Raw genomic sequence first — 9815 nt, forward strand, 5'->3', positions numbered from 1 at the left:
TCTGCACTATGCATCAAAGTGAAGTTACTAATGAACACTAACTATGGACCCTGCCTGAACAAGCAACAGAACCCCAACTAACTCTTTACGTACAAAGATGTCTTACACTCCAAAGAACTATTGTACAAAGTTTGCTTACAGTGCAATCCTTTCCACTGCAGGTTTCTACGATTTTCAGTGTTGTGCATGTGTATATGTACTCATGTCTGCCATGCCATCTCTAGTGGTAAAAAAGTGAACAACTTCATTGATGTATAACACTTTCTTTGTTAGCAAAGCTTCAACTTGAAGAACTATTTAACTCACATATTTTAAATGGAAACACTTTACATGAGTACATAATCTGGTTATCCCAGAAATGGGACTCCCCATTTCATTATTAGCGCATCTTACCTTGATACACGCGACACTGTTTATAGTAAGGCAAAATGTATGTGTTTCAGGTTGCAATGAAGGCACTTTTGGGCTTGATTATATCTAGCCAAGCATCAGAAGTTATTGTTAGACTAGCTTGTGGCCAATATTTTTGTTAGCACCCAGTCAAATGACTGAGTGATGGTTTGGTAAATGTAGAAACCATCACTTACTCCCAGCTCTCCCATGGTTTGGGAGGGAGAGCTGAAAGTAAGTTAAAGGGTAGTGTTAAATTATCAGAGTAGGTCGTTTTGTTTAAGACAGTGAAGTGTCATGATTTCACCATGTGCTGGACATAATTAGTCAGTGACGTCACATCTGGGGGTGCATTGTTGCTTACAATGACAATGATACTGGTTTCATTACAAGCTCCCACTTACCATGAGCATGCATGCTTGATTGTCTACAACTGTTTTCCATCTGTTTGTGTGTTTGTCTATAGCTATATTCCCGAGTGCAGCTGTCATATAAATTGTTAGAAATTTCATATAAATAGGTAATTGTTGTTGAGTGGTTATTTGTTAATTGTTGCTAAGTGGTTATTTATTAATTGCAATGTATGAGTTATGAGCTGTAACTGTTGTATAGTTTAAACCCACCTCAGCGTTGTCACCATGCCAGGTGAATAATGCTAGTAAAACTTCAGGAAGTGAGTGATAATTATGACATACTTTGGTAAAAAGAAAATGTCTACTGCTGTGCAATTTCCAATAAGAAGAATCATTGCTCTTCAGAAGCCATTCCATGAACATATTCAGATTTGCAGTAATACTATTTGTTTCATATCCTGCAGGTTCTTGTCCGATGTTACACAAAATCCTGGTCTAATAAGGCACTATCAAATACAACATTAATGTAGTGCAGAGAAATGGCATTACTGTGTATAAAATTTACGATCACAATATAGCTGGTGTCAAGCTGGTTTTATTTTTAAATTTATTTTGTAACCAACATTTTATTGTATCCAACAGTAAAGTAGCATCATGCTTACCTCATTTTGAAATACACCAGCTTCTTTAGTTTCACTGGCAATTTTTACACTTATGCCATGCACATAGATAATCATAATGGTGACATAGATGGAACATGTTATGTGCTATCAACTTGTGGGTGCAGTGTAGTTAGGACATGGAACATGAGTCACCATTCTAAACTTATTCATTGTGGGTTGTAGTCATTGATGCAGGACAGGTGATATTTTAAGAAGGTAAGAACATGATATACGTACATACAATAAAGTAAATTCCATTCCTTTTCTTGACTGATGAAGGATGTTACTATATACATAGTGTATATATGCACATAGGAAATTGTATAGTTTGTATTGCAAACAAATGCCCACACCTGTGACTAGATCTAATGGGACGAGCACAGTACTTAGTGCTTTTCATTTCTTGTTAACCACAAAATCCATACAAATGTTTCTTAGTATTAAGGTGAAGGTAAACAGGGAACCCACTTAATGGATGAAAAGAAGCCATAATATCACCACAAAAAATTATTTTTCTTATGTAATAATGTGGTCGCACTGCTTGCCAAAGCATGGCTTTGGTGTAAGAAGAAATTAGTGAAGAAGATATTTGCAAAAGTAAGTAGAATAGTATAGGAACTTATGTAGCATAAAAGGATTCACATCTTTACTGTGAAATTTTGGTGGTAAAGGTAATTTGTGGTTTAGCATGGTATCCTAATGGTAAGGGCAGCTTTTCTACATTAGTTTTCTTTAGTATACAAGTGAATAAGACCTCTGTATTTTGTGTTGGCTTGTGTCATACGTATATGTATGCCAGTGGTGTTTCTATTGCTGTAGTGAATATTACTCGCGAAGTTGTGATGCCATGAAAATTATTATGGTTAATAACTCTTGTATATTGAAAGCTACATAGACTTCTCTGTTACTGGACACTAGCTAACAGCCTATATTATCATGCAATTTTGTGTTGACAGATCTGTATAGGTGCTTCCGTATAGGTGCTTCCTTCATCGCAGTTTGATGTCAAATAGAAGGTGCATCTAACCTGTGTTCAGCAAGTAAAAATTCCACTTCTCTGAACTTGTAGCTATTCATGCATGGTACATCACTTCTTCCTTTTGTTTGTACCACATGTAGGGTGTGTGTGGGAGAACTGCATCTTAAAATAATATGCATTTTTGGAATTTTCAATGGCTTCCAGTGTACTGCTACTTTAACCATCAGCATATAGCATTAGACAACTGCATGTTAAGATATTTGTAAAGTATGCAGGTATTTTTTCTGAGAGAACACCTGTGGTACAAGTGTCTTACTAGTAAATCACCTGATCATGTTTTGTAACACATTGCAAGTTTTGTAAGTACCACAGGATAGCTGACCAACCAGTTTCGCACACATAGTCTGATTGCCTAGCTATTTCATCACAAACACCCACTAATAATTGTTTACATAATAACACAACAGTCAAAGTAACTAAATTGTTACATGTAGCAATAAGTACCTTCATACTTTGTATTAAATTTTAATTGTGTAGTTTGTAGCATTGCCGAAGTCCATTTGTGGCAGTTTTTGAGGAAACCTGCTTTTCCTTGGACTCCCTTGGCATAGTAGTTTCTTCCATATCAAATTGTGCATCCTCTTCCTGGGCCTCAGTAGTCTCATCCTTGGTATCCTATGATGTCACACCATTTAGAATAACAGATGACAATTCTTGTAACACAATGGTTGTCTGCTGGTATGCTCTGACAACATCTACTTAACAATTTCCTGTCCTGCTCATAATAGTAGCCTCATATAATTAGGTATCATATCCTAGCTAGTGGTCGCTGTTGCTCTCGAAGAATAATTAGTATAATATTCCTGAATGTTAGTTAGCATCCTTCATCAATCTTGGTACCATGTCAGCTGGCTTATTATGGCCAATAGGGACAGTTTTGTACCAGCAATGTTCTTCTGGGTTATCAAGGGGTGTAAGATAAAAATCATTTTGTGGACGGTTGTTTGGGCACAATGAATTGTATAGTTTGTATTGACAAAGCGAACACTGCTCTGGATTGGTTGTGTTAGCCTAATGCACAACTTCCTTTGGAGTTGACTTCAGTCCTCCCTGGTTTGTTATTGTTTATAGCTGTACTATTGGGGGCTTTACCTGTGATGGGTAATGGCTCAGCCTTCGGTGATCATCACTTCTAACTGCAAAATGTAATCCCATTAAATATACCGACATATTCACCAGCACCTGTGATGAGTACTCACCCAACAAGCCTTTTTGCCACAAAATCTCCTGCATTTCAGCTGTAATGATATCAGCTTTTTTCTTGCACACATATTTACCAGTGCCTATTCAGCCTCTTTAACGCACCATCCATTAGCTCGCAAAAAAGTGTTAATTCTTTGCCATCAAAAGAAAGTTTATATCAGCAGCTCTCATTGCTCTTTGTAGTCCACAGCAGCTCTGTGCAACCTATCAGGGGAGTAGTGTTCCCCATTACTCTTCCTTGCTTTTAGCATGAATTGTTGCAACCAGTGATTAGTAGCTACATATGTCACTCATTCTTGTAATGTCCATATCTAGCACAACATCATAGCTACCTTCATTTTCTGCAGTTCTTTGTAGCTGGTCTGTAGCCCACTGTTGCCAAATCTTACTGAGCCCAACTGGTATTTTTCAGAGTATTCTTTGGAACACAGATTTCTTTAACTTTGAAAATATATGACTGAATTTTGGAAAATCACCCATATGGGCACGCGTGAAATAATTAGAATTTTGATGTTCGGTGGGTTGCTAATTATAGCAGAGTACAGTTTTAAAACTATTTCAAGAATTTTCTTGTAATGTAAGGTATTGAGAATGGCTTAAAACCATTAACAAGTAGATTTTCACTATAAAGTTTGTGATTTGATCATTAAATAGTTTAGGTGTCAAATGCGCCCATATGGGTGATTTTCCAAAATTCGGTCGCATATTATTGTAACTGTTGTGGACCAAAAACAGCTAAGCTTTAGACAATCATTCTCATCCTTGTCATCTCCTTGATGCTTTGTAACTTCTCCTCTGTCCAATGTATCAGATCACTTTCAACCCGCTGTGAGGCTTCAACCAACAATGTGTCCAGCTTGGGATCCAGGTCATCATATCCTTAATTGTTAGCTTGTGCCAATAGTCCGATGTAATGCTCTGGGTTGACTGGAACTCCCATCAGCATACAGTACTAGGATTCTTCAGTCGATAAACAACCCTCAGGAATGATGTAATAATCATGGAGGCAAAACCGAAGTGATTATTATGTCAATCCTCCGGGCTGTTTATCAAGTGAAGAATCCTAGCAATGTGTGTCTTACCCATACTTATTTTTGTACAAATTGAGTGGTGCTTTAGTTGATGTATTTTGCTTAATGGATTTCTATTAGGGTGATCACTCCATTGTAGTGATATCATGCTACAATTGTGTACAACAATTGTGCTTCTGTTTAAATTGATGCTTCCCTTTGTCTGCATTATTACATAAGGGAAATACCCAGAGGTGGAAGTATACAACATTTAGGAGGAAACTAAATCTGGTCTGTGTTAACAGTCGGGAAACCCAGGGGGAACTTTGACAAAGACAGTATTTTAGCATGTGGATGTAATTTGTAACTGCAATGCAATCGTATAATTAAAGATGATTTGTATTAGGCTTGAAGTGATTGCATAGAAATTATGAACTGCTTAACAATATTCGTATGTGTATGAACACACATGCATGCAATTTGAAAAGCACTATTATAGCTTACTGGAAAAATATATGCCAAATCATTTAAAATTATGTACAAAATAGTACAACTTGATTTGATTACATCTGTGGACATAAATTAAGACAAAATCCAACCTTTCACACCCACAACATACACTAATTGAAAAACCTTTTATAAACCAAGTAATACACTAAAAGCATATGCATTTGCTAGCAATACTACAAATTCATGATTTTGTAAATAGTCACCATGAAAACTTGAAACAGTCCTAAGGACTTTATGTATACATATGCATATACATAATTGTTGACATCTGTGATAAGAAAGTAAAAACCTTTTGACAGTATAATAATGTAAGTCAGATAGCAAGTGCTGATTACTATTCACTCCCAGCATCCTGAAGAAGGTAGTTTGTTATATGTTTTTCTCTTTATGTGCATGTACAGGCAAGCTGTCCTGTAAAAGTTACTGCATGTATTATAGAGTAGGTATTGTGACCTTAAGAACACAAGGGATGAAGGTATCGAGAAATAATCTGATTACAAATGTGTAGACATTCACAACTTTTGTACATATGTAGCTATCTATCTAAAATTTATGGGAGGTTTTTTTGAAAAATGAAAGTGATAATATTCTTATTGTTTATGTACGTAAATATAAAAGACCAGAATACAACATATACACTTTATTGGAATCATTACATCAACTAGGATATAGTTTGGTTAGAAAACAAAATACCTTCAACCAAGTTTGTGTAATTGTAAGTAGTATCTTATGATACACAATACGTCATCCTCCATCATCGATACATCTTACATACCAGTGGCTGTTCATCCTTAACATTGGCCAAAGTTTATAGGGTAACTAGTAATGAAGATAGTATTCAGTCTGCTGAGAAGTTAGAGTTGAATTGCACTTCTTTAGCAAATAATACTTGTTTCACTACATTTTATTTTTATGATCCTTAACCAAGCTTATAATTCCTAATTTTACCTTGTACTTTCATATTTGCTTTTTTGTATATAACATAATTATGACTGGCGAACTCGTGCATACTTCATCAAAAGATAGAATGGAATCAGACTTGATGTTTTTGTCTGAACTCATGCCCTAACTATCGGTGAGGTAGCAATTATGCTTCATTTTCAGCTACATCCAGTTTGTTACTCAATGATAGAAATGAAGAATGGTATGAGAAGTGCCTCTACAATCAATCCTGTCACTAGTGGAAAGTACAGATGATTCTCATGACACTTGTAGGGAAGCCATCATGCACTACTGTGCATCAATACAGTACCTTGAACTGTCAGTGAAGAGAAATGGATACAAAGAAGGATGAAGGTAAGTCCATGATGTGTGAATTGTACATACTGCGGTTTATGTACCAAAAGGCACTTGTGAGGCTGAAGCATTCTCTAACAGAGAAGAACTTAATCCTGTTGCTTTAGCTATTATTGAGTTACACTTGTCTGAAGGCATCAGGCAGGCAGGTACAGTAGTTAATCAGTCAATAGAAAATTCCACCGAGTTTATTATTTTCAAAATTTTGTACATAGCAACCCATTGGAAGCATTTTGGATCATTCTGAAGGCACTTTTGATCTTAGTTTCATCTTATCAATACTCACAAAGTACCATAGAGGTATTGTGAAGCTGGTTTTTGGTTTTGTGAGAAAATGCGAGCTTCCATGATCACAATATACAGCACTGTACTGTGAATGTGTGGGGTGTTAAAATTACATTACATAATGGGTAACACGATAACCAATAATACAAGAGGTAGTATTATAGCAATAGTGTGTAGCTTTTCAAGGAGAAGCAGTTCCTTAATGAGAACTTGCAAAGGATAGGAAAAAGTGATATCATTTTGTCTCTCAACATCAACAATGACAAGACAGTATTGATGGCTGAAATGTAATAATTTCCTTAAATGTATTGCACATTCTATGGGTTCATAAATGTAAGCATGTCTGAAGATAGTAGTGGCATTTGTTGACGTGTGTGACAAGAAGTCTGAGGTAGCCTTGCAGTAGTATCGTTCAAGTGTGATAAATCATCAAATTTGTTAGAATGTGCATGTGGTTTCATGACAGCAGCTAACAATTGAACTTTCCATTTAAATTACACTAGTGCATGCATGGTCTGTTAGCAACTCATGTTAATTATGTATATGTAAATCTAAATAAATTTATTATTTATACAGTGTATTAAATTACAAACGAAACCACTGAGAGACAAGGAAGGATAATGACTACATCTGTGCCAACCAATTCTTGTTAAGTAAAGTATATGGATAGGAACATAATGTATGCATAGTTGGAATTGGTGAACTAAGTATGTATGTTAGTGATTATATGTGAATTGGATATGAGTATAGACCATGTACAGTACATTCTAGGGCATTATAAAACATGATGCCATTGTTTGAAGACAAAATCCATACACACTTTATGCTAGGAATTTTTTTAAGTTCTAACATGAAGGAATTGCACAGGAAGATAGAGTATCATTGTAGAAGTACACAATGCACTGTGTTGTGGCATAATTATGGATGGTTTTTGCAATAGAACATTTGATGCTTTTGCTCTTACTTTTCCTGTAAAACATCATGAAATTGAAATAGCAACTTTTTGAAAGACCACACCCTTGTGGTCTATATATGTCCATACATACATGTGTAGTGCTGGGATATGAGGTACAAAACCATGCCTTAAAAGATTTTTCATTAATAGACACTCTAATATGATTATAACCTCATGTTCATGCCTCACTAGCTGCTACATCCATAACATATGATTGTATTCATAGATAGCTGACATATATAGAGTACTGAGGTAAGAATTCCACTACATTCAGTGTTCATGACATGATATATATTTCCTTTTACTTTTATGTTAAAGCACATATGTAAGAAGATCTGTGTCTACATTTCAGATGTAGATATATAGACGTTTGTTATCCTTCCAGACATGTATGATATAAGTTGAATTTGTAACCATCTAAGAGTATTTACATCATCAATAGGTTCTATCCACATCCATGTATACTAACCTGTATGATACAAACCCTTACTAGTTTTGTTTATACAAATATCACAGGCCTGTCGCCTGTCATGTGCAGTATATATGTTTTGTATATAGATCTCACTGTACATATTTATATTATGATAATTAATCTCAATGTAAATACATATACATTAAGGTGCTTTTTTTGTAAAGATGTTCCCGTATTTCAAACAAGCAAAGTCTATTTTTCGCTATATACTTCTCAAAGTACTTAAGCATGCACATAGTATTTACTTCACGTTTTGTCTTTATGGAGTAAACAATTATTCAGACATGTTTAAAAGCACATTATTGACCCATTGACAGCCAAATTCTCAGGTATCACTAACCGAATTGCCAAATCTTGTCATACTAACCATCCTATACACAGAACTATTTAGTAATCATATAACTATATAAACTAAGGATCTCAACTATGTTATTGTATTAACCACAGAAATGTTATCAAACAGCAAAGGCTAAACTTTGGTAAAAACTAGCCTGAACTAACAGCATAATCCCAATTAACTCTTCACAAAGATGTCTTACACTCCAAAGAACTATTCTATACAGTTTACTTACAATGTGATCCATTCCTCAGTTGGTTTCTTCCATTTTGAAGGAGCACATGTGTATATGTACTCGTGTCCACCATGCTACATCTGGGATAAAGCAGCCAATTGTCACTCTACCTGCACTATCGCAATTTCTTTATTACCAAATAATGCTTAGAAAATAGTATGCATAATATGCTTTGATCTTTGGAGGATAAAGAGGTCCTTAAAATCCACTAAGAGACCTGCTAGCAGGTTCTTAAAATGCTCAAGCATCACTAATCTCACTTTCAATCATTGATTTGCAATACTCCCTCCAAGCATATTCAGGCTGATAACCTACAGTAGGCAACCAGTCACCCAGGCCAACATGTAGTTAACCACTCTATTCATTTTATAGGCATACCCAAAAGAATTTGATTATGGGAAGGTACAATCTAACATTATACATATGTTTGCTACAATGAACGGAGAAGTCAAGAAATATCACAGAAAATTCTGTTAAGTGCCCATCTGTTTTATAGAGTGTTTTAAGGCTGTTTTCATCTTGTATTAAACTATGGATGGCCTTTACTAAGACCTAAATGGGTAAACTTCCTTGTAGAAATGTTGTTTTGTGCTACCTAGGTCTCTAAACAACTTTGAAAATGTATGGGTTTTGTATAGGCATATAGATGGAATCAGTGTGGGATTGGGTTATATGTCATACTGAAATCGTCACACAATGCTAAAATAATCATGGAAGACTGAATGTGCTTTTGTACAAGTGTTGAAAAATCGAAGCTCCCATCGCTTCCTTTCACAAGGATCTGGCACAGCTGGGAAATGGCAGTGATCGATAATGTCAAGCCAGGTTAGCGGTAGCCAGTGTCTATGGAATCACAGCAGTGTAAGAACACACGTGTTGAAGAAGCAGCTTGTGTGGATTTATATGATGGGAATGAGTTGTCACAAGCTGTGCCTTCAGTAGCACAAAGAATAGGCACGTTTTCTAATATGGACCACACCCAGCTGTAATGTGGGTGTGGTCCATATTTAGAAAACGTGCCTATTCTTTGTGCTACTGAAGGCACAGCTTGTGACAACTCATTCCCAT

Source organism: Dysidea avara, chromosome 9, assembly GCF_963678975.1.
Source record: "Dysidea avara chromosome 9, odDysAvar1.4, whole genome shotgun sequence".
In the NCBI taxonomy this organism is placed as follows: Eukaryota; Metazoa; Porifera; class Demospongiae; order Dictyoceratida; family Dysideidae; genus Dysidea; species Dysidea avara.